General features: G+C 40.6%; 1 protein-coding gene and 1 long non-coding RNA gene across 3 annotated transcripts in view; one reads left to right on the forward strand and one right to left on the reverse strand.

Annotated features, from left to right (window-relative positions):
* The window catches only part of LOC113419489 (mitogen-activated protein kinase kinase kinase 3-like), a 95325-nt gene extending 75184 nt beyond the window's left edge, over window positions 1-20141 (reverse strand). For both annotated transcript variants that reach the window (XM_087946972.1, XM_087946971.1), the window contains exon 1: window positions 19610-20141. The gene's annotated coding sequence lies outside the window, so the exon portion shown is untranslated. The remainder of the gene's footprint in view (window positions 1-19609) is intronic.
* LOC148128757 (uncharacterized) lies at window positions 2343-11971 on the forward strand. Its single transcript, XR_015745628.1, has 3 exons — window positions 2343-2452; window positions 11493-11564; window positions 11855-11971. It is a non-coding gene; the product is annotated as an uncharacterized LOC148128757 (long non-coding RNA).
* Window positions 20142-22483: the final 2342 nt, after the last annotated feature.

Here is a 22483-nt window from a genome sequence, read left to right on the forward strand (position 1 = left end):
AATGGAATGGAATGGAATGGAATGGAATAGAATAGAATAGAATAGAATAGAATAGAATAGAATAGAATAGAATAGAATAGAATAGAATAGCTTGATCCTCCTCTTCTTTGGGACAGCCCCCGTGGTTAGATGGAGTGGACTAAATCCTGAATCAGGGAGGGGAAAGATGTTTAAAGCACTATACAGGTAGTCCTCAACTTACAACAGTTAATTTAGTGACCATTCAAAGTTACAACACTGAAGAAAGCGGCTTATGACAATTTTTCACACTTACGGCCATTGCAGCATTCCCTATGGTCACGTGGTCAAAATTCAGATGCTTAGCAACTAACTCATATTTATGATGGTTGCAGTGTCCTAGGGTCCTTTTGCAACCTTCTGACAAGCAAAGTCAATAGCCAGATTCACTTAACAACCAGTTTATTAACTTATCAGCTGCAGTGATTCACTTAACAACCGTGGCAAGAAAGTTCATAAAATAGGGCAAAATTCAATTCACAAATGTCTCACTCAACAAAAGAAATTTTGAGCTCAATTGTGGCTGTAAGCCAAGGACTACCTGTATTTGAAGCAGTGTTTAGACATGGGGAAAGCAAGGGTGAAAAAGTTTGAAAAGTATAAAATTAAAATAAAATAAAAACTAATTAGTTTTTCTTTCCTTACCTTCTACCTTAATTTCTTTACTACTTTTTGCATGATTTGCAGTATGTCATTTACTATGAGAAGCTGAAGTAAAAGTGAGTTAACTGCGCATGCAGCTTTTTTAATAGAACACTTGAGTGCTGAATTAAAAATTCAAATTTATTCTGAGCCTGCGGTCTCTATAAACTTTTGAGGTTATGTTCTATTAAAGAGGCTGTTTTACCTTAAGAATGTATAAGACGACACTGGAGACAATTGTAATGCTGTAAATCAAAATTTTTGAACATTGGCAACTTTAAAAGGTGTGGACTTCAACTCCCAGAATTCCCCAAGCCAGCCATGCTGTCTACCTTTAACTCTACCTCTAACACTGCCCACTCTTTTGTTTTGTCTTGTTTTCTCTCCAATTATCGCCATAAGGCAAGGAATGCTTGTGTTAGTGTGCCTGCTCAGTTGTCCTTTTGGTCTATAAACCTTCAGTTGCCCTAAAATGTCTGCTATTCTACTGTGGATAAAAGTGATGCACTCTTTTTCTCTTTCTAGATCAAAGGCAGGTGGGTGGAAGGCATCCATGCAAGACACACAGAGGTATTTTCACGGAAACAGATTTCTCTCAGGCTGTCAAGAGACTGACAACTGAAATTCCAATCGCTTGCTGTCGATGTTAACAGAATAACAGAGGTGGAAGGAGGTCTTGGAGGTCTTCTAGTCCAACCCCTTCCTCAAGCAGGAGACTTATACCATTGCAGATAAATGGTTGTCCAATCTCTACTTTAAAAAACTTCAAGAGTTGGAACACCTATAACTTCTAGAGGCAAGTTGTACCACTGATTAAGTGTCAGGAAATTTCTCCTTAGTTCTAAGTTGCTTCTCTCCTCGTTTAGTTTCCATCCATTGCTTCTTGTCCTGGCCTCAGCTGCTTTGGAGAATAGCTTGACTCCCTCTTCTTTGGGGCAGCCCCTCAGATATTGGAAGACTGCTATCATGTCACCCCACTAGTCCTTCTTTTCATTAGACTAGACATACCGAAATTCATGCAACTATTCTTTATATCTTTTAGCCTCTAGGCCTTTAATCGTCCTTGTTGCTCTTCTCTGCATTCTTTGCAGAGTCTCAACATCTTTTTTTTCCATCCTCCTCCTCAGTTTCTGGCCTTGTAACTTTACCCTAATTTGGCTGATTCTCTCCAAGTTGGAAGCAGGTAATTCCTTTCCTTAAACTTAAAAGAATGAAAACCGGCCTTGCCAATTCTGTCTTATTCTTTCAAAAAGAGCCACACGGTGTGCTGGATTTCAAGATAAGCCCCAAATAAACAATTTAAACACTTCAGGCAACAGAACTTTTTGGAAATTCCCTCCTGGACCGTCAGCCAGCTTCGTCCAGCCATTCCCCAAAAGAAACCAGATGCTAAATGATCTCATCTATTCTTGGCTGTTTCTGGATGGCATCGCATGAGTCACCCCAAACATGAGTTTGGTCGCTGGGTAACTGCAGAACCAGCGACTCGGCCCTGTTGCGCAAGCCGGCATCCAGCACACCCCGAAAATGAATAAAGGGAAGGGAAGAAACATTTCTGTGTTGAAAGGGGGAGAGGGAAACGGTTCCTTGGAGCCATGAGAGGAGATCGATCCTAGCAAAATCTTTGGGATCCTGGTTTAGGACTCTGAGCCAGAAAGGAAGCAAGAACCCAAAACATGATGAATGGTTGGGCCTACAGCAAGAACCAACTAAAAGGTGACCAGCCATGAGACGGAGAGGACGTCTCCATGGAAACTGGTCTTCATTGGGCCTTTCATTAATAGTGGAAAAGGTAGGTGCAGGAAAGTGTCTCATTCATGACCTTCTGGAAACTGAAATCATAGGCCCGGCAATGCAATCTCTCTCTTTCTGTCTGTCTCTCTTTCTGTCTGTCTGTCTGTCTGTCTCTCTCTCCCTCCCTCCCTCTCTCTGAGCATTCATCTCCCCATTTTGCAAAAACGCGCAAGGGCATTGCCAGTTTAATCACATCCCCTCAGAATCAACACTTCTTCCTGCCTCCCCATCCTGATTAAGGAAGGCCTGAGACAGAGACGAGGGGATCAAATCTATTCTGCAAAACACCTGAGGGCAGGACAAGAAGCAATGAATGGAAGCTAATCAAGGACAGAAGCAACCTAGAACTAAGGAGACATTTCCTGACAGTGAGAAATAATTAACCAGCGGAACAACTTGCCTGAAAAAAATTGTAAATGCTCCATCCCTGGAAATTTTTAAGAAGAGATTGGACAACCATTTGTCTGAAATGGTAGAGGGTCTCCTGCCTGAGCAAGGGGTTGGACTAGAAGACCTCCAAGGGCCCATCCAACTCTGTTATTCTATTAGTACTGAGCTAAGCATAGGAAGCCGCAGGTAACACAATTTGCCGATTCCCAATTAACAGAAAGGCACACCTGTTATTCAGGTATAAGTTATCCTCGACTTAGTGACCGTTCAAAGTTATGACGGACCCCCCCCCCGAAAGGTACGCATGACCCAGATCTGAAATGCCAATGGTGCCTCCACCATGATCATATGACTGCATTTTGGGTGCCTGGCATCTGGCCCGCATTTACAGCTATTTCCAACATCCTGACTGTTTTTGGCAGAAAAGAACATTCTCTACCAGTTTCTGGCAAAAACAATCCATACTGAACAATGGGTTTGTTTTACGATATACACTTAAAACATTGCAAAAAAGATTTTGGTCAGTCCTGTGATGACCTGCTTTATGATTGTGACAATTTAGGACTATAATAGCCAGTATTAAGTTGAGGATTATCTTTGCACTCTAGAAAAGCACCAAGGTAGCCAAAATGTAATGGAATAGTTAAGGTCAGTCCCCATCTAAATTTTGAACCCATTTCTGATCAGGGCTCCACAGCTGCTCTTTCCTCAAAATAAATCTAGCCAGCATAAGCATATGTATTTTTTTAAAAGGATGAGTAACAGAATAGGCTCACCCCTAAGAAAGGTAGAGGGCTGACTCTGGGCCAATCACCAGGAGACGGTCAGTTCTAGTCCCGCCTTAGGCTCAAAGGCTAGCTGGGTGACTTTGGCCAATCAACAGGAGGCAGTGAGTTCTAGTCCCGCCTTAGTCAGGAAATCCAGCTGAGTGATTCTGGGCCAATCACCAGGAGATGATGAGTTCTAGTTCCAGCCAAGGCATGAAAGCCATCAGGGTGACTTTGGGCCAATCACCAGGAGACAGTGAGTTCTAGTCCCACCTTAGTCAGGAAATCCAGCTGAGTGATTCTGGGCCAATCACAGGAGACAGTGAGTTCTAGACCCCCTCATGCACAAAAGCCAGCTGGGCGACTTTCAGCCAATCACCAGGAGACGGTGAGTTCTAGTCCCACCTCAGGCCTGAAAGCCAACTAAGTGACTTTGGACGAAACCCAGCTGAGTGACTTTGGGCCAATCACCAGGAAACGGTGAGTTCTAGTTCTGCCTCAGGCATGAAAGCCAGCTGGGTGGCTTTGGGCCAATCACCAGGAGATGGTGAGTTCTAGTCCCACCTTAGGCATGAAAGCTAGCTAAGTGACTTTGGGCCAATCCACCTCAGAGTTGTTGTTGAGGAGGAAATAGGGTGTTCGCCATCTTGAGTCATAAAGGCACGATAAAAATTTTAGAAAATGCCCAGCCAGAAATATGTGACCAGAGAAAGATGATGAAGAAATAGCATTAAAATCTAAGTACAGTTTGGAAAGATATTAGGGGAATCAGCCCATAGGGATTAGAAGTGGTTTGAAGGAAAAGAGAAAACTGTTATTGGTTTTGCATTTAGAGATTTCTTCGTGTAAATATGGGTTCTATTTTTCACTTTAAATTTTCCCCCTTCTCCCAAAAGTCTTCAGGTTGATAGCAACATCAGAAGAAAAAAGTGCCCGGATATTATCATTTTTAAAAAGTACAGCGAAATCTCTGTTAAAAGTGTAAAATGAAAACACCAAATTATCCAATCCTTGTCAAGCTTGGATTTTAAAAGGCCCAAATATACTATTTGATCCTACTTTTTTTTATTTTGAATGTAAACATCATTCATACATCTTCATAATGAGAAAACTCAAAAGATGGCTATTCAATATTCAGGTAGTCCTCGAACTACAACCACAATTGATCCCAAAATTTCTGTTGTTAAGTGAGACATTTTTTAAGTGAGTTTTGCCCCATTTTATGACCTTCCTTGCCATAGTTGTTAAGTGAATCACTACAGTTGTTAAGTTAGTAACATGGCTGTTAAGTGAGTCTGGTTTCCACATTGATTTTGCTTATTAGATTGCAAAAGGTGATGAGGTGATGGCATGATCCCTGGACATGCAACCGTCATAAATATGAGTCAGTTGCCAAGCATCTAAATTTTGATCACGTGATCATGGGGATGCTGCAACAGTCATAAGTGTGAAAAATGGTCCCAAGTCACTTTTTTCAGTGTCATTGTAACTTTGAATGGTCACTAAATGAACTTCTGTAAGTCAAGGACTAGCTATAATTTTGTTGCCACCTAAGGAGCTAGAAACTTGGCATCTGTAAATTGATCTGCTGCTAGAATCTTGTTCTGCAGTTTTCAGAATTTCAAATTTATACTCTGCAAATATTTTATCTCATCGACACACACACACACACACACTCACAAACCACACATATACACACACACACAACACCACACACATACACACTTCTTATGACCACAATTGGGACCAGAATTTATATTTTTGGATGGTTTTGTGTTTGCATGGTTTGTGATGTGACGTAATTGTTAAGTGAAACACACCTGATTTTACGATTTCTTGCCACAATTACTGTTATATATCATTTAGCAGTGAGGTTGAAATAAATTACTAATCATTAGGTGGTATTGATGATGCAAATAATATGAATGGGGAAGAGGAGGAAACAATAATTTTAAACAACCCAAATGTATTTATAGACCAAGAGCACAGATAGAAAAGATTATTAGCAACTCATAGCTTCCTGGTAACCAACCAGCATGGTTCATGATTAATTATTCCAATAATTTATTTCCATTTTGTCTTGGGCTTTAATTGAAATGATTTTGTGTTTATATACGCCACTTTTTTAAAAAATTGCATGTCACTTTGAAAAACCCCAATAAAAATAAATTAGGGGGAAAACAGCCAAATTTTAAGATTTTCTTGATCTGTGGGAGAAGTTATGAATTATTGGGAAAAGCTGTCTGTGAAATGCATTACGCACACTTAAAGCATCCCCCAAAGTCAGAAAAGTTCAACTAGATAGAGTTGCTAGTCCACATTGTTTAGTGACATCCTGAGGCCCTTCAGAAGATTAATTTCAGGATCTGAACTTCCAAGTATCAGTCACCGTTATCTTGAGAAAGATGGAGGGGGGGGGGGCATGCCGGGAAGTGACATAAAAATGACACCTAAAACAAACAAGTTTCAAAGAGCAGGGTGAAATCAGAGATATACAAAAACTATAATAGTATGTCAGAATTGAAGGAATCTCTTCAATTTCCTTGTTTTGCCTAATTGGACTTCTGAAGCTGCCAAGTTTTAGCTTTCTCTGTGCTGAATTTCACATCTAGATTTTATGTTCTTATGAAAAGCAGGGAGGGAGGGAGGGAAGGAAGTATGGAAGGATGGATAAACAGGAAGGGAAGAAGGAGTGATAAACATGAAGGGAGGGAGGGAAGGAAAGAAAAAGAAAGAAGAAAGGAAGAAATGAAAGAAAAAGAGAAAAAGGAAAAGGAAAAAAAACAGGAAGGAAGAAAAGGGAAAAAAGAAAAAGAAAAAAGGAGGAAAGAAAAAAGAAAACACACTTTAATCCTCGTGCATGCTATTAAAAACAACCTTTCTAAGCTACTTCTAAACCAAGACTTTCACTTCCCAGATAATCTACCAAAAATGAGAAGTTCCGTGCTGAGCTAAAGCTGTCACAGGCACTTTTACATACTTCAAATATCAACAAATATCTAATCATTCTTAGCAGCTTTCAAGATTTTTGATTGTTGTGCTGGAGATTCTCCAGGCTTGATATTATGACCTCATCACTATCTGGCCTTTACCTATCAGTGTTTCTGAAATTTGGCAACTTTAAAATGTGTAGATTTCAACTCCCAGCATGCTGGCTTGGGAATTCTGAGAGCTAAAATTCACTTATTTAAAATTGCCAAGTTTGAGAAACATTTGACTTAAATGCATTGCTGTCATCCAGAGTCACTATATAGGTAAGTTTATGACCACAACTGAGCCTAAAATGTATGTTAACTGGACATTTGTTAGTTTAGCCCCATTTTACGACCTTTCTTGCCACAGTTAAGTGAATCACTGCAGTTGTTAAATTAATCTGTATAGCTCAATAGTGGTAACTGTGAGAAGGATCTCGGAGTCCGAGTGGACAACCATTTAAATATGAGCCAGCCATGTGCAGCAGCTGCCAAAAAAGCCAACACAGTTCTAGGCTGCATAAACAGAGGGATAGAATCAAGATCATGTGAAGTGTTAATACCACTTTATAAGACTTGGTAAGGCCACACTTGGAATATCGCATCCAGTTTTGGTCGTCAAGATGTAAAAAAAGATGTTGAGACTCTAGAAAGAGTGCAAAGAAGAACAACAAAGATTATTAGGGAATTGGAGGCTAAAACATATGAAGAACAGTTGCAGGAACTGGGTATGTGTAGTTTAATGAAAAGAAGGACCAGGGAGAAATGATAGCAGTCTTCCAATATCTCAGGGGCTGCCCCAAAAAAGAGGGAGTCAAGCTATTTTCCAAAGCACCTGCAGGCAGGACAAGAAGCAATGGGTAGAAATTAATCCAGGAGAGAAGCAACCTGGAACTAAGGAGAAATTTCTGACAGTTAGAACAATTAATCAGTGGAACAACTTGCCTCCAGAAGTTGTGAATGCTCCAACACTGGAAGATTTTAAGAAGATGTTGGATAACCATTTGTCTGAAGTGGTATAGGCGAACCCTTTTCTTGTGGTGTGCCGAAAGTGCATGCGCGTGCGTGCCGGCACCCACAATGCAATGAAGGTGTGCCAAAAGTGCATGCACGCGCAACGCCCCCGCCACCTTACCTGCACTATGCATGCACGCGCCTCCCAGCTGATTTTTGGCCCATTTGAGGGCTTTTTCAGCCTCCCAGAGGCTCAAGGAAAGCCTCTGCAGCCTCGGAAGACCCAAAAATGGGCCTTCTGGAAATACCGGAACCGCCCGTTTTCAGCCTCCGGAGATCCTCTGGAGCCCGGGGGAGGTCATTGTCACCCTCCCGGGGGCTCAAGGGAAGGCTCTGCAGCCTTTGGAAGCCAAAAAACAGGCTTGTTTCAGCACTTTCGGTATTTCCAGATGGCCCATTTTTCGGCCTCACTCGAGCATCTGGGAGACTGAAAAGGCCTCAAACGGGCCTAAATCAGCTGGGAGGTTCACACAAGCACAGTGCAAGTAAGTTTGGCTGGGGCTTGCGTGCCCACACAAATGGCTCTGCGTGCCACCTGTGGCATGTGTGCCATAGGTTCGCCATCACAGGTATTGGGTTTACTGCCTGATCAGGGGGTTGGACTAGAAGACCTCCAAGGTTCCCTTCCAACTCTGTTATTCTATTCTAATCACACAATTGTTAAGTGAATCTGGCTTTCCCATTGACTTTTGCTTGTCAGGTCACAAAAGGTCAAGTGACTCCAGGACACTGCGATCATCATAAATATGAACCAGTTGTCAAGCATCTTAATTTTGATCACGTGACCATGGGGATGCTGCAACTGTTGTAAGTGTGAAAAAAAGGTCATGTCACTTTCTTCGGTGCCGTGGTAACTTAGTTTAAATGATGACTAAAGGAATAATCGCAAGTCAAGGACTATTTGTACAGTATGAGTGAGACGGGTAGCATAGAAATTTAATAAATAAATGAATTGGGGTCACCACTCATATTTCATTGTCAAAACTGCTCTCAGTTTCATCACTGTATGGCACAGAAAACTGTGGACTTGAAGAAAGCCTTAAATAGATAGATAGAATTCTTTATTGGCCAAGTGTGACTGAACACAAAAGGAATTTGTTTTGGTGCAAATGCTCTCAGTGTACATAAAAAGAAAAGATACATTCGTCAAGAATCATAAGGTACAACACTTAGTGATAGTCAAAGGGGACATAGGTGCTAATTGTACAGGTATCAGATGTGGTTCTGCTTAGCTTTACCTGTTGCTTCCTGTTTGCAATATTATTATTATTATTATTAATAATAATAATAATAATAATAATAATAATAATAACAACAACAACAACAACAACAATTTGACCATTTAATCAGTGGGTGCAGCAAAATTTCACAAACTGACTACCTAGAACGTCATAACCAAGTTGCTAAAATCATTTACTGGAAACTATGCCAAAAGTTTGGATTTGAATATAGTAACAACTACTGGGAACATCAGGTTGAGAAGGTTCTGGAGAATGAAAAAGTCAAGATCTTGTGGGACTTCAGAATTCAGACGGACAGGCACTTGGCCCACAACACACCTGACACAACAATAGTTGAAAAGAAAAAGGTTTGGTTCATAGACATTGAAATTCCTGGTGATGCACGAATCGAAGACAAGCAGCAAGAAAAAAATCACAAAGTATCGGGACTTACAAATTGAAGTTGAGCGACTTTGGAAAAAGAAATCGTGTTATCCCAATTGTAATTGGAGCCCTTGGAGGAATACCTAAAGGGCTACCTCGATATTTTGAAATTCTCAATTTATTGGACTTGAATACTCTGATTCTACAAAAACCACCCTACTTGGAACAGCTTATATCCTCCGACGCTACCTGAACAGTTCCTAGGTCCTTGGTTAGGACTCGAGCTATTGAGCTACCAACCAGCCCCAAAGGCTGTGAATCTCACCAAAGATTAACAACAACAATAACAAGCAAACAACCGTATGCCCCTTTTATCAGAGAATACTGTAATCCCATTCTTATAAAAACTCACCCCTAATGGTGCATTTTGTCCTTCGGATGTGACCGAAAGACTTTGCAGCAAGGTGGTTTTCTGATTAATGCACAAATTAACTCTGCCTGGGCTCAGTTATGAGATGGCCTCATTTTTCCATTTCCGCCCACAGAGATATAAGCCGCTTCCCTCCCTCCTTGAGCAATCTCATTGCGAACAGACGGGAATAAACATGTAAGAGAAAAATCAGACCTTTTGTTTTTATATATATGCTTACAATTATGTCAAGAAATAATATTTGTCATGCCCACATTTGTCATATATTAAATAATAAGCAATCCGACACAGGGAAAAAACCGGTTTCACTGCGGATCCCTTTCTTCCTGGTTAAAATGCGATTTGCTTATTTGTAAGAATGGGGTCATACCGGGAAATAATCTTGCTTCTTTTAAAAATGACACACATCCCCAAAACGATTGAAAAAGGGGATATGAAGCCTTTGAAGCTGTCTTGGCATGATCAGATGCCCTGAATAATGGGGACTTCCTTTAGCTGGCAATTCCCAGCTGAAGACCACGCCAGACATTTAATTGAAAATCTCAGGGGATCTTTCTCTCTCTCTCTTTCCGTTTTTTCTTTTCCTTCTTTTTCTTTTCTTTCCTTCCTTATCATTTTTGCCTCCCTCTGTTTATCCTCCCTTTGTCTCTTTTTATTTATTCTTTTTCCTCCCTTCCTCTTTCCTTTCTCCCTTTCTATTCTTCCTTCCTTCCTTCCTTCCCCCCCCCTCTCTAATTTGGATCAATCTCCATAAAATGCCAACTTTCAGATTTTGTCCTCTGGAGAATCAATTCTGGCATTGGGAGATGGCATTTAGGTCTCCCTTCTGCCTTCTCTTCTTTAAGCAAACCATACAGGAAGTCCTTTACTTACAATCATTCGTTTAGTGACCATTCGAAGACGTAACGGCACTGAAAAAAGGGACATGGCCATTTTTCACGCAATAATTGCAGCAACCCCATGGTCACATGATCAAAATTCGGGCCCTTGGAAACTGCCATGTATTTGGGGTGTGAAGTGGTCTCAATTGCAGTCATAAGTTGAGGACAACCTGTGGCTAATATTTTAACCATTCTTTGTAAGATATAGCTGCCAAGGGTCATGATCTTAGCTGGACCATTCTGCCTTCCTTCCTTCCTGGTGTTCAATTTTCTTCTTGCATGGTGGCTATTCAAACTGGACACAGTCTCCTGATGGACAGCATTTTTCCAAGCTGCCAAAATTTCATCCCTGAGACTGGGAAACAAAAGAGGCATCTGTGTGTTTTAGTCTGATCACTTTACAGCCACAATTGAGCCAAAATTCCTGCTGCTAAGCGAAGCCGTTGTTAAGTGAGTTTTGCCCCATTTCGCAACCTTTCTTGCCACAGCTGTTAAGTGAATCATTGCAGTTAAGTTAGTAACACGATTGCTAAGTGAATCTGGCTTCCCCATTGAATGTGCTTGTTGGAAGGTTGCAAAACAGGATCACAATCGTCATGAGTCAGCTGCTGGGATGCCACAACGGTCATAAGTGCAAAAAATGGTCCTAAGTCACTTTTTTCAGTGTCATTTTACCTTGGTCGAGGACTACCAGCTCTTCCAAGGCAATCTTGTTGTTGCAAATGAAGGCGAATATACATGTCCCAGAATAATTGGATTGAATTGCAGGATCCAATCTGGGGTGGCCACTGGGAACAGAGGTTTTGACCTCAGAGCCTTCAGATTTGTGCTGAACCCCTGAAATTCAAGTTCCCTGAAGATGGGCTCCCGTACTAGTCCAAAAGCTCAGAAGACAAAACTTCTGGTTTTGGTGACCGACCCAGATTGGCTCTTGCAACCTTGCTCACATCTACTTTTTGTCTCCAAAACTTGAAGAAAAGTAGCAACATCTCAACCAGAACCACCAAAGTGAGAGGAATGAGGCCGCCCCATTACAAGAAAAACCTGCCAACGTAAGTAATTCTACATTGGAAGGAAGCTAGCTCATTCTTTGTAGTCTAACAACACACCTTCTCCCTTTGATTTTTCCTTCAAGCACTTCTGAGTGAAGCACGGTTAATAATTTTGAGTCCTGGTTTTTTTGAAGAAACAATGGGACTTCAGTGGGGAACTCGTACAAGGCTCAGTCAAAATCTGCAACAGCTCAACTATTGCTATCACTTCATGGGAAAAAGCAAATATGTGTGTCTGGAGTTTCTGTGCAAAGAAAATAACCCAAACGAACTCCTTATTTCCTTTTCAGGCTCCAATAATCTGTTTTCCGTACACGTGGTACACAGAAAAGGCATTCAGTCGGATTATTCTGGACCAGAAAGGCTTGTAATTGTAGAGCACGCAAGAATTTCGTAGCTACAAATACCTCAGAAATAAAAGCTGTAAAGTCAAATTCCAAAGTGAAGGTTCTTAAAACTTTTCCTTGAAAGAGCTGTTCGTTTTTTCAAACAATGTTTTTATTCCAATTTTTCGTCTGAGGAGTGTTTTTCTAAGACATCTAACTTTCAAGAGGGGTGGAATCCATCATGTGTTATTATTTTTCTTAAATTTAGATCCCTCTTTTTTTAAAAAAAAAGTTTGCTTAAAAGCTCAATACAGTATTTTTGTATGATTTTTTTTCCCTATAACCCAGAGTTTTATCAGTAATTTTACCTATTGGGCGTATTTCTTGTAAAGGCGTATCTAGTGGAAGTTCATCTACAGATAACCGTCAATTTGCAATCTTTAGTGAGTTACAATGGCACTGAAAAAAGTGACTTATGACTGGTTTTCACACTTACGACCGTTGCAGCATTCAGATGCTTGGCTCATATTTATGACGGTTGCAGTGTCCCAGGGTCCCCCTTTTGCGACCTTCTGATAAACAAAATCAATGTGGGAAACCAGATTTGCTTATCAACTGTGTTGATTAACTTAGCAACTGCAGGGATTCACTTGACAACGACAACAAGAAAGATTGTAAAATGGGGCAAAACAATAAATGTTTCACTTAACAACAGCAATTTTGGGGTCAGTTATAGTCGTTAAGTCAAAGGCTACTTGTAGTTGGTTGTGAAACTCAGACGATGGCCAAGACTATCAATTAAACTCTTCTTTAGAGTTGGAAGGTGAGGAGAAATAGTCCTGGGTGACCTCCAGCAGACATTAGCAAGGACTGAACAACATGGGAATCATGACAAAATCCAAAAGTCAATGGAGTTAAGTTTCAAACTGTTTGGAATTGGCTTGGTGAGAAGCCCCAGAGCCTCCACAAAGAGAGCCTCCAAAGCCACATTTTTTAAGAAATTCAGAAAGATAGCACAAGTTTGGAAGTATAAAAACCAAAGAATGGTCTACATTCTCCTATCTAAGAAGGCTTCATTCTCTCAACTACTATTTGTCCACTAAAGCACCCAAAGTAACCTCAGGGCTTTAAGGTGGAAACTTTACCCGTAATGCACAAAGATTTGCTTTGCACATTGGACTTACGAATGCATACAAGCCATTTTAATTCAACACTTCACACATGTTCTAAGCTATGGAGTTAGGCAAGTTTATCTCAGATGAGTAAAGGAGAGGCATTCTGTTATTATTGGTGCATCATATGAAGCTGCCAATGTCTGGCTTCAACAAATCAAATTATGTCAGACATTTATGTCTATTAACAGGCCATGTTTCCCAAACATGGAATAACAGAGTTAGAAGGGGGCTTCTAATCCAATCCCCTGCTCAAGCAGGAGACCCTATACCCGTGATGGTGAACCTATGGCATGAGTGCTACAAGTGGAACGCAGAGCCATTTGTGCTAGCACGCCAGCCACAGGCAAACTTATCACACTGCATGCACGTGCCTCACAGTTGATTTTTCAGCTAGTTTGTCGGCCTTCCAGAGGCTTGGGAAAAGCCCCTGCAAGGCTTTTCAGGCCGAATAGGCACATTTTGTCACTTCCTGTAATACCGGAAGTGACAAAACGGGCCTATAATTCATCCTGAGAAGACTCGCAATACAGGTAAGGGGGTGGGGGTGGGGATTGCACGCGCATGCTCAGGGGGCATGGGGGGGCACACTTTGCATTCTGGGTACTGGCACAGGAGCCCAAAAAGGATAGCCACCACTGCCCCAGACCACTTCAGACAAATGGTTGTAGAATCTCTTCTTTAAAACCTCCATTGATGGAGCACACAGAACTTCTGAAAGCAAGTCGTTCCACTGGTTAATTGATCTCATTATCTGGAAATTCCTCCTTAGTTATAGGTGGGTTCTCTCCTTGATTAGTTTCCATCCATTGCTTCTTGTCCTGCCCTCAGCTGCTTTGGAGAATAGCTTGACTCCCTCTTTTCCTTGTGGCAGCCCCTCAAATACTAGAAGTCTGCAAGTATGTCCCCCTAGTCCTTTTCTTTGTTAAACTAGACGTACCCAATTCCTGCTACACCTGATACTATGGATATACTTACAAATAAATACACCTGAAAGTACCTAAGTAACTTCATGAGAAACTCTTCCACAGCAACAAAAGAAGTTAGCTGGTTAGACAGTTTGATTTCATCTGTTCAAATCACAGACCTTCTCTTTATAAACACTGATATTTTGGAAGCTGCAAGAAGAAATCTTAAATGTTGAATTGTGAGTATTTGTGTTTCATATTACTGAACTAGACTCATAGGGGAACATTTCCAAAGAGAAGCTAAACCATATTATTATTCATCTCTCATCTGTACAGGGAGATTAAGTAATTTAGAGCATCAGTATTTACAGGGAAAAATGAATCAGCAACCTAATTTGAACTCTGAAATACCAATGCTTTCATTTCCTTGGCCCTATATATTTTTCCTCTTTTAATATGAAGTCTATGGCAAAAAAACTGAAACATTAACCACAAGAAAATCTAACTCTTGTTAAATAAAGAGGACAAAAATCGGGAAACTAATAAGGACTCTTATGCAGGCTTAGAAAATTCTTTCTAAACAGGGTTATGTCCACATTTGTTTTTCCTCCCACACAACCCAGCCTCCTGACTAATGTCTGTTCCGGAGGAGATCTTGGTTTCTAGAGGTTACAAGCTAGAACCAGAACAGTAAAAGTAGTTTTGTAAAACAGAACAAAGGAAGAATGGTGAAAACTATACTAGTGTCCTTGACACTTCATTAGGCAAACCTAGCTGGATCACAGATCCTTCTGAAATGGTTTATTTTGAACTATGTGTGACATGTTTTGAGCAATCCCAAACTGATCCAACTTGGAAGCGACCCATTACAAGGGTGGGATCATAAAACATGCCCAGAACAATGGGAACAATCCCACTAAATTTCTACTTTGCACAGCCCTAAAAGACTTCTCTTCCAAAATGTTTTTTTTTCCACGCCATTTCTTTAACTCTAGTGCAATATTTTCCCACTTATGGGTTTGCACCTAACATTTGATGTCAGAACCTCATTGTTGGTCCTTTTCAATCGGGCAGTGAACAAGGAGCTACAGTCAATGATCTGAAGATGTTGACCAAGCTGGATGGGTGATTATAATAATAATAATAATCACCATAATAAGGCACTTATATTAACAATGAAGGATTTATCATATTAAAAGGAAGGCTTCTGTTATTAGATTGAATGACAATTAGATTCATGTTCCTTTTTGCAGATGGCACTTTTGGGTAACTAACTGGCTCCATTAACGTTTAAGTACATCTAAATTGTACCAGGGATGTTTCAGTACATCTAAATAGCACCTGAGAACACATTCAAAATTCCTGCCCTTAAGTCTTAAGGTTGCAGCATCATCCAGAGGGGACAGTGAAAATCCATAACCCAACAGGATTTTTCTGATGCCACCACCTCTTCTTTTGAACATTTCTGTAACATCAATACAAACACAAAATAATTGTACCACAATGCTCCATCTGCCATCATTTTGGTCTTAATCAGAGGCAATGTGGTATAGTGGTTAAAGCAGAGGTTCTGTTTCAACTTCCAGAATCCCCTAGGTATCACAGCTCAGATTCTGGGAGTTGAAGCCCGTCCATGCTGGCTGGAGAAGTTCACACATCTTCAAGTCGTCAAGATTGAGAACCACCGGGTTAAAGTGATGGAGCAGAATGGAGAAAACCAAGGTTCAAATCCATCCTCGGTTATGGAAATTCCCAAAAGGCAAACAATCCACTCTATCTTCTTGGATTGTACAAAAACAAAACAAAAATAAACACATACACACACACACACACACACACACACACACACAAGAATCTTGCTTATGTTGCTTTGATTCTCAGGTGAAATACAAATCTATCTAGCCCCGTACAGGAATAGGAAAGCTGAGATATGATTACAACTCTACAGGCCATTAATTGCTCCTCCGAGGACCAGAGGATTCGGAAAGAAAATCTCAGGCTCTGTTTCATATCCAAGAAACAATTTGTCCTGCGAAGAAACAAACAACTTCAGCATGTCCCTGACACAAGTCAGAAGGAGTTGGATTCTGTGGCATTTTTCAAGTCTAACGTGCAAGTTTCAAGTTCCATCAGCCTCTCTCTCGCTTGCCCCGATCCTGGTCTCCGGTGGCCGGCTCCAAATCGCTAGAGTTAGAAAGCAGTTCTTTTCACCATTTATGAATATGGCACAGTTGTGGGTTTCTGTCTACTGAAAATTAAAGCACGTTCGGGAGACAGGAAACCCTGAAACTTCAAGAGTATATGGAGGATGGAGAGCATAAAAAGGGTCTTTCAGCAGAATAGAAACACTTTCAACTTTCAAATGATTTCAAATGAAGTCCCCAAAGATCTGCACAAATTCCCCAGGAAATCCCAGCTCTTACTAGCAAATATTTTTTTTGCTTTTCCATACATCCCCAAAACTCATACCCAATTCTGATTGGATGCAAAGTGGGCAGATGCATGTTAGTCAACTCCCAGAATTCCCTATCCAGCATAGACAGGTTTAAATCCCCAGAATTCCCGAGCCTCCGTGCACAGGCCTCAACTCCCACAATTCCTCAGCCGTCATGCATGGATGTCAACTCCCAGAATACACAACTGCCGTACAGGAATATCACAGGTCTCCCAGAATTCCCCAGCCAGCACGCATGGGTTTTAACTTCCAAAATTCCACAACTGGAATACAGGAATGTCAACTCCCAGAATTCCCAAGCTGTGGAATTTAATGATCAGAATTTGTGTGCTCGCTGGATGAAACGTATTTTTGACATTTGCAGTAATCCAGGGTCATGTGATCACTGTTTAAGACAGTCCAAGCCAAACTCCAACAAATAAAAACAGTGGGAAAAGCTGAATTTGTTTAATGACTATGCGATCAATTGCAGTAATTTGAGTAACAATTGTGGCAAAAAAAAAGAGATGTAATATCAGGTACGGCCACCTTCCTTAAGCAATGTAAGCCTTTGGGGAAATGCAAAAAAATAAATAAAATCCTATTCAAATCCAAATTATTTCTTTTTAAAGAAAGCAAATCCCAACACATCAAGAACATCTCTTTATCCCCTGTGAAAATAGCTCGTAACTGAGAGACCGATCAGATCACTGCATGCAATCCAGACAGTTTATCCTGAAGAAATCCCAAGATCGTGAAGTTGAAAAGCGTTCTGGAATAAGGCAATGCTCGGAATACTGCAGGGAAAATGCCTGCAAGGTCACCCAAAGATTTTTGATCGTAACCCCGAAATAGGCAGCTAATTATTTCCAGCGTCCACAATGGTTTAGCTTCACCTCATCTGCACATCAACCAGATTCATGCATTATTCGTTTTTGCTGGACCAAGGCCAGGGTTCTGAGTTGTGCCTGTTGTTCTGAGCGGCATTCAGAAGTTGCTCAGGCCAAGGGCCCATCTTGAGTCCAACATCCATTGTGACACGGCAGCTGATCCGACGCGCTGATGAACTTTCCAGTAGCAAAGCTGTGAAACATTTATATTTATTATTATTATTATTAAATTAACGTGCTGCACATCTTGTCCAGAGATGACTCTTGGTAGTCGATAACACCACAGTTATTCTGGTTGCCCTCTTTTCTGCCTCTATGATTTTTTTTTCCAATTCTGCAATATCTTTTTTTTTTTTCAGATGTAGTGAACACAGCTGTTTGCAATCTTCCGTAAGTGTTCTATAATGGTTGATTTATATAAAGCCACGACCAACTACACAGTTCATTTAGCGATTCAAAGTTATAATGGCACTGAAAAAGTGACTTAGGACCATTTTTCACACTTAACGACCGTTGCAGCATCCCCATGGTCACATGATCAAAATTCAACGCTAGGCAACTGTTTCGTATTTATGATGGTTGCAGTGTCCCGGGGTCATATAATCCCCTTTTGCGACCTTCCGACATGGGGAAGCCAGATTCACTAACAACATGTTACTAACTTAACATCTGCAAGTGATTCATTTTAATACTGAGGCAAGCAAGGTTGTATAATCTGACAAAACTCACTTAACAAAGGTCTCACTTAGGAACAGAAATGTTGGGCTCAATTGTGATCATAACTGGAGGACTAGCTATACCTCCTATGATTTTTCAATTCTTCCCAGAGGGTTTAAGTTTGTTTTATTAACAGCATACACAGGTTTGCTATTTGCATTCAACAGATATTTTCTTGCCAAGTTCTCTTTCTTGATGCTTTCTTTCTTGATGCCCTTTCCATTAAGCTACCTTTTCACGTTAAAGCCAACAAGTCCACAAACTATGGTTTCTTTAACCACGGTTGAATGCAGAAGGTAGGATAGCCTGGTTACCTATCACATGAAACCGAAACAAACTCGCCCTTCCGGTCTTGTATCTCTGGCACAGTTGAACTTCAATACATACTTTGACCTAGAAATTCATTTATCCAAAATACCTGCAGCAATTCATTGAAAAAGCAAGGAGTGGGGAAACCAGTACTTGTTCAGTATTATTATTCCCACTCCACCACCATGCTCAAAGTTTGAAAATGAGACTTCAAATCCATCATTATGATACAGGGGGTAGGAGTGGAGGGAACCCTAAATATTACCGCTAAGTTATTTCCTTTCTTTAACCATCCAGGGAATTATTTTCTAAGCATTGCAAAACTGCAGGGTAAAGCAGATTTTTTTTTTTTTTTAAATCACTCCATCCATCCAGAGAAAAAAATAATAAGTGCAGTAAAATATTTTACTTGGCACAGGCTGATTTCCAAAAAATGCAGCAGCCCTCAAATTAGCCATTTCTTAATTTTCCTGTGCAGCTTTGTTCCCCTAAATCTCAGCAGCCTAGGTTAGTGTGTGTGTGTGTGTGTGTGTGTGTGTGTGTGTGTGTGTGTGTGTGGAGTTCAGGGCAGTCCACAAAATGTTTTCTTGGAGAAAGTGGCCTGGAACAGCTGGAATTAGTTGGGTTTTTTTTTTTTTTTGAGAGAAGATGTTCATTTATTCGTTCTCTCTTCCAAAACAGGAAGAATCCTACCTGAGGCTTCTGCATCCAAAATAAAAGCAAACTGTCCATGCAAAAACTCTGCCGCGATCAACACCTGTCTTTTGCAGGGCCCAAAACCTTGCTTGTCAACTTTTTAACTCTCTGCGCCTGAGATATTATTTAAAGGTGTCGCTTATTTTACCTTTCCTCCCAGCTTACAAAACCAGCGATGGTTATTTGGAGAGGAGGAAGAAACTGAGAAAAATAATAAATCAAGGATTTTTTCCCCCCCAAAGAGTGGCAGCGTGAGGGAAAATGTACAGGGTATTCTCCAACATCTCCATTCACCCAGAAATTTCTGAAGCACCGGTTCACACGACATGCTAGTCTCGAATGGGGGGGGGGGTGCTTTTCCCCCTCGTCCGGTCGTGTGAATGCATGTAAGAGTTAAGAAAGATGGGCTGGAGCACTGAACTATTCTACAGAACCGCAGTGCAGAACCTGCGCATTGAACAACCCAGCAACCAAGGCGAAAAAGGAGAAGAGATCGCGCGATCCGACTTAGAAAAAGGGTTTGCGCGAAGGATGCATTTCCCAGGGTTGAGCCTTGAAACTCCTTATCAAGCCACTGACCCACCACGGCTTACCTTTCTTTCCTGCAGGGAAACCACCAAGCTCAGAGTTTGTCCTTTCGCTTCGTCAGCTGCGTGGTGACTCTGTGTCCCGTAGCCAAACACTCGGGATCGTGGGAGGATGGGGCGCAGAATCAATCAACAAGCCCCCCTGGCAGAGGCCAGTGGGGGGGGAGGAGGAGGAGGAGGAGAAGGAGAAGCCCCGCCAGAATGGCACCGGGACGTGTTTCCTGGACGGGGTCTCTTCCTCCCACGTCCAGGAGAAGAGAAAAGAAAATTTCCAGCTATAAAACTCTTCCTGGGCTCACGGCAATGGGGTGGGTAGAGAAGGAGCAAATGCCCTATAGTTTCCTGCTTTCCAAAGAGAAAAGAAAAAAAAAAAAAGAGGATTTGCAAAGGAGGCGAGGGACAGAAAAAGGGGAAGTGGGGAGACAGGAGTTCGGAAGCCAACAAAATGTTGCAGAGAAAAAGAAACAAGAAGAAACTTTCCGCCAGCGACGTCCCAGCGCAGCTGCAAAACTCGGAGCGCAGAAGGAAGGAGAGCCGGGCAGCAGGAAAGGATGACGTCAAAGGCGGCGGCAGCCAATGGGCGCTCAGCACGCTTTGGCATCGCGTTCGGTTGGGCTGCCAACGGGGTGGATTGGAGACCACGAGGAGGTGGATGGGGTTCAGCCCTCTTCGACAGGTTTTGGAAACAGGGAGGTCGATTCCGAAGGAAAAGTGCTGCGTTGATTCGGATTAAAGTTACTGGCTGTTTAAGCGGAGTGGAAGCGGAGTTGCTGGGTGTGAAATAGTATTCTTTATTGGCCAAGTATGATTGGACATACAGAATTTGTCTCCCGTAGGTAAGTTCTCAGTGTACATACAAGGAACAAAGTGATAAATCATTATTTATAATCATAATATTCTCAGTGGCTGCCCCAAAGAAGAGGGGGTCAAGCTATTCTCCAAAGCACCTGAGGGCAGGACAAGAAGCGATGGATGGAAACTAATCAAGGAGAGAAGCAACCTAGAATTAAGGAGACATTTTCTAATGGCGAGAACAATTAACAGCTTGCCTCCAGAAGTTGTAATGTAAATGCTCCCAACGCTGGAAGTTTTTAAGAAGACATTGGACAACCATTTATCAGAAGTGATATAGGGGTGGGGGGTGGGCTAGAAGACCTCCAAGATCCTTCCAACTCTGTTATTCTATTCTCTTCTATATTTTATTCTCTATTCTATTTTAATTCCTGTTATTGTTTTTCTTTTTCTTTTCCTATTCCATATTCTATTCTATTTTCTATTCTGTTCTAATTCATATTATTCCTTTTCTATTCCATTCTATATTCTATTCTAATTCTGATCTATATTCTTGTATTATTCTTTTCTTATTCCATTTCATTCCATATTTATTCTATTCTAATTCATATTCATATTTTTTCTATTCCATTCCATATTCTATTTTTTATTCTAATTAATATTCTTATATTATTCTTTTCCTATTCCATTCCATTCCATATTCTATTCTATTCTATTGTAATTCATATTCTTATTCTATTATTCTTTTTCTATTCCATATTCTCTTCTATTCAATACATTCATCATAAATTGTAAGAAACAACAGGGATAGTCATAGGATACTAAATAAATAATCAACATAAATATAAATAAGGACTTCTCTGTATGCCCAATGTAACGCTGACAGTAGTTTCAAAGTGGTGTTTTTCTACATCTGTTTGGCACAGTTGGTCTGTGGCAGATTTTCAGTGGGGGTGGGATGCGTGACTGTTCAAAGTTACAGCACTAAAAAAGTGGCTTAAGATGTTTCCATATTTAACATCCTTTGTAGAATCCCCATGGTCATGTGATCAAAATTTAGACACTTGACTCATATTTATGACGTTACAGTGTCCCTAGGTTGCATAATCCCCCTTTTCAACCTTCTGACAAAGCGGATTCACTTAACAACAGTTTGATTAATTTAACAACTACAGTCATACAGGTTGTAAGTTGAGGACTACCTGTATGTATATGATGAGGATCTATAAAGATTAATAAGTACAAACAGAAATATTTATTATTTCCCACAGAAAAAAAAGGATAGTTAAATTGATTGCTTTCTTCACAGAAAAGAACATATCCAATCTTGTTTCCATTTGGAAATCACTTCTGGATTTTGTGCTTCTGAAAGGGAAATGCCAACATTTTGATTTTTCCAATTAGGTTTATTATAGAAACGGCTAGTGGATATTGTGTAAAAGTAAAATGTTGTTTTAATGTTATTTTCTTTTACTATGCTAAAAAGTGGAATGTGTTTTTTCTTTTTCCCCTTCTACTTTTTCCCCTTCTATTTTTTTGTTCTCTTGTTTCACATTATTTTCATTTTCTTTGTATTTATATTCTAATTTTGAAAGCGCAGAAGATGAGGATGGCTAATTTCTATTGGCCATCTGGGGCTGCAGTAAGGATCCCAATTTGCACCGAGACAAATTTATTTATTTATTTATTTTTATTTATTTATTTTTGTCAATTGCTTACAAAATAATAGGTATAAGTAAAAACAGTTATGAATACATGGATACATATAAGAAAAAGAAAAAAGAAAAAAAGAAACAATAGGACAGGGACGATAGGCACGTTGGTGCGCTTATGCACGCCCCCTACAGACCTCTTAGGAAAGGGGTGAGGTCAATAGTAGACAGTCTAAGGTTAAAGTTTGTGGGGTTTGGGGAAGAAACCAGTCAGGTAGAGTATTCCAGACATTGACCACTCTGTTGCTGAAGTTGTATTTCCTGCAGTCAAGTTTGGTGCGATTAACCTTGAGTTTGTATCTGTTGTTTGCTCTTGTATTGTTATGGTTGAAGCTGAAGTATTCATTGACAGGTAGGACATTGCAATGTATGATTT

This window comes from Notechis scutatus, chromosome Z (assembly GCF_049901735.1).
Source record: "Notechis scutatus isolate UNSWTSFEM ecotype Mainland chromosome Z, rNotScu1.2, whole genome shotgun sequence".
Lineage (NCBI taxonomy): Eukaryota > Metazoa > Chordata > Lepidosauria > Squamata > Elapidae > Notechis > Notechis scutatus.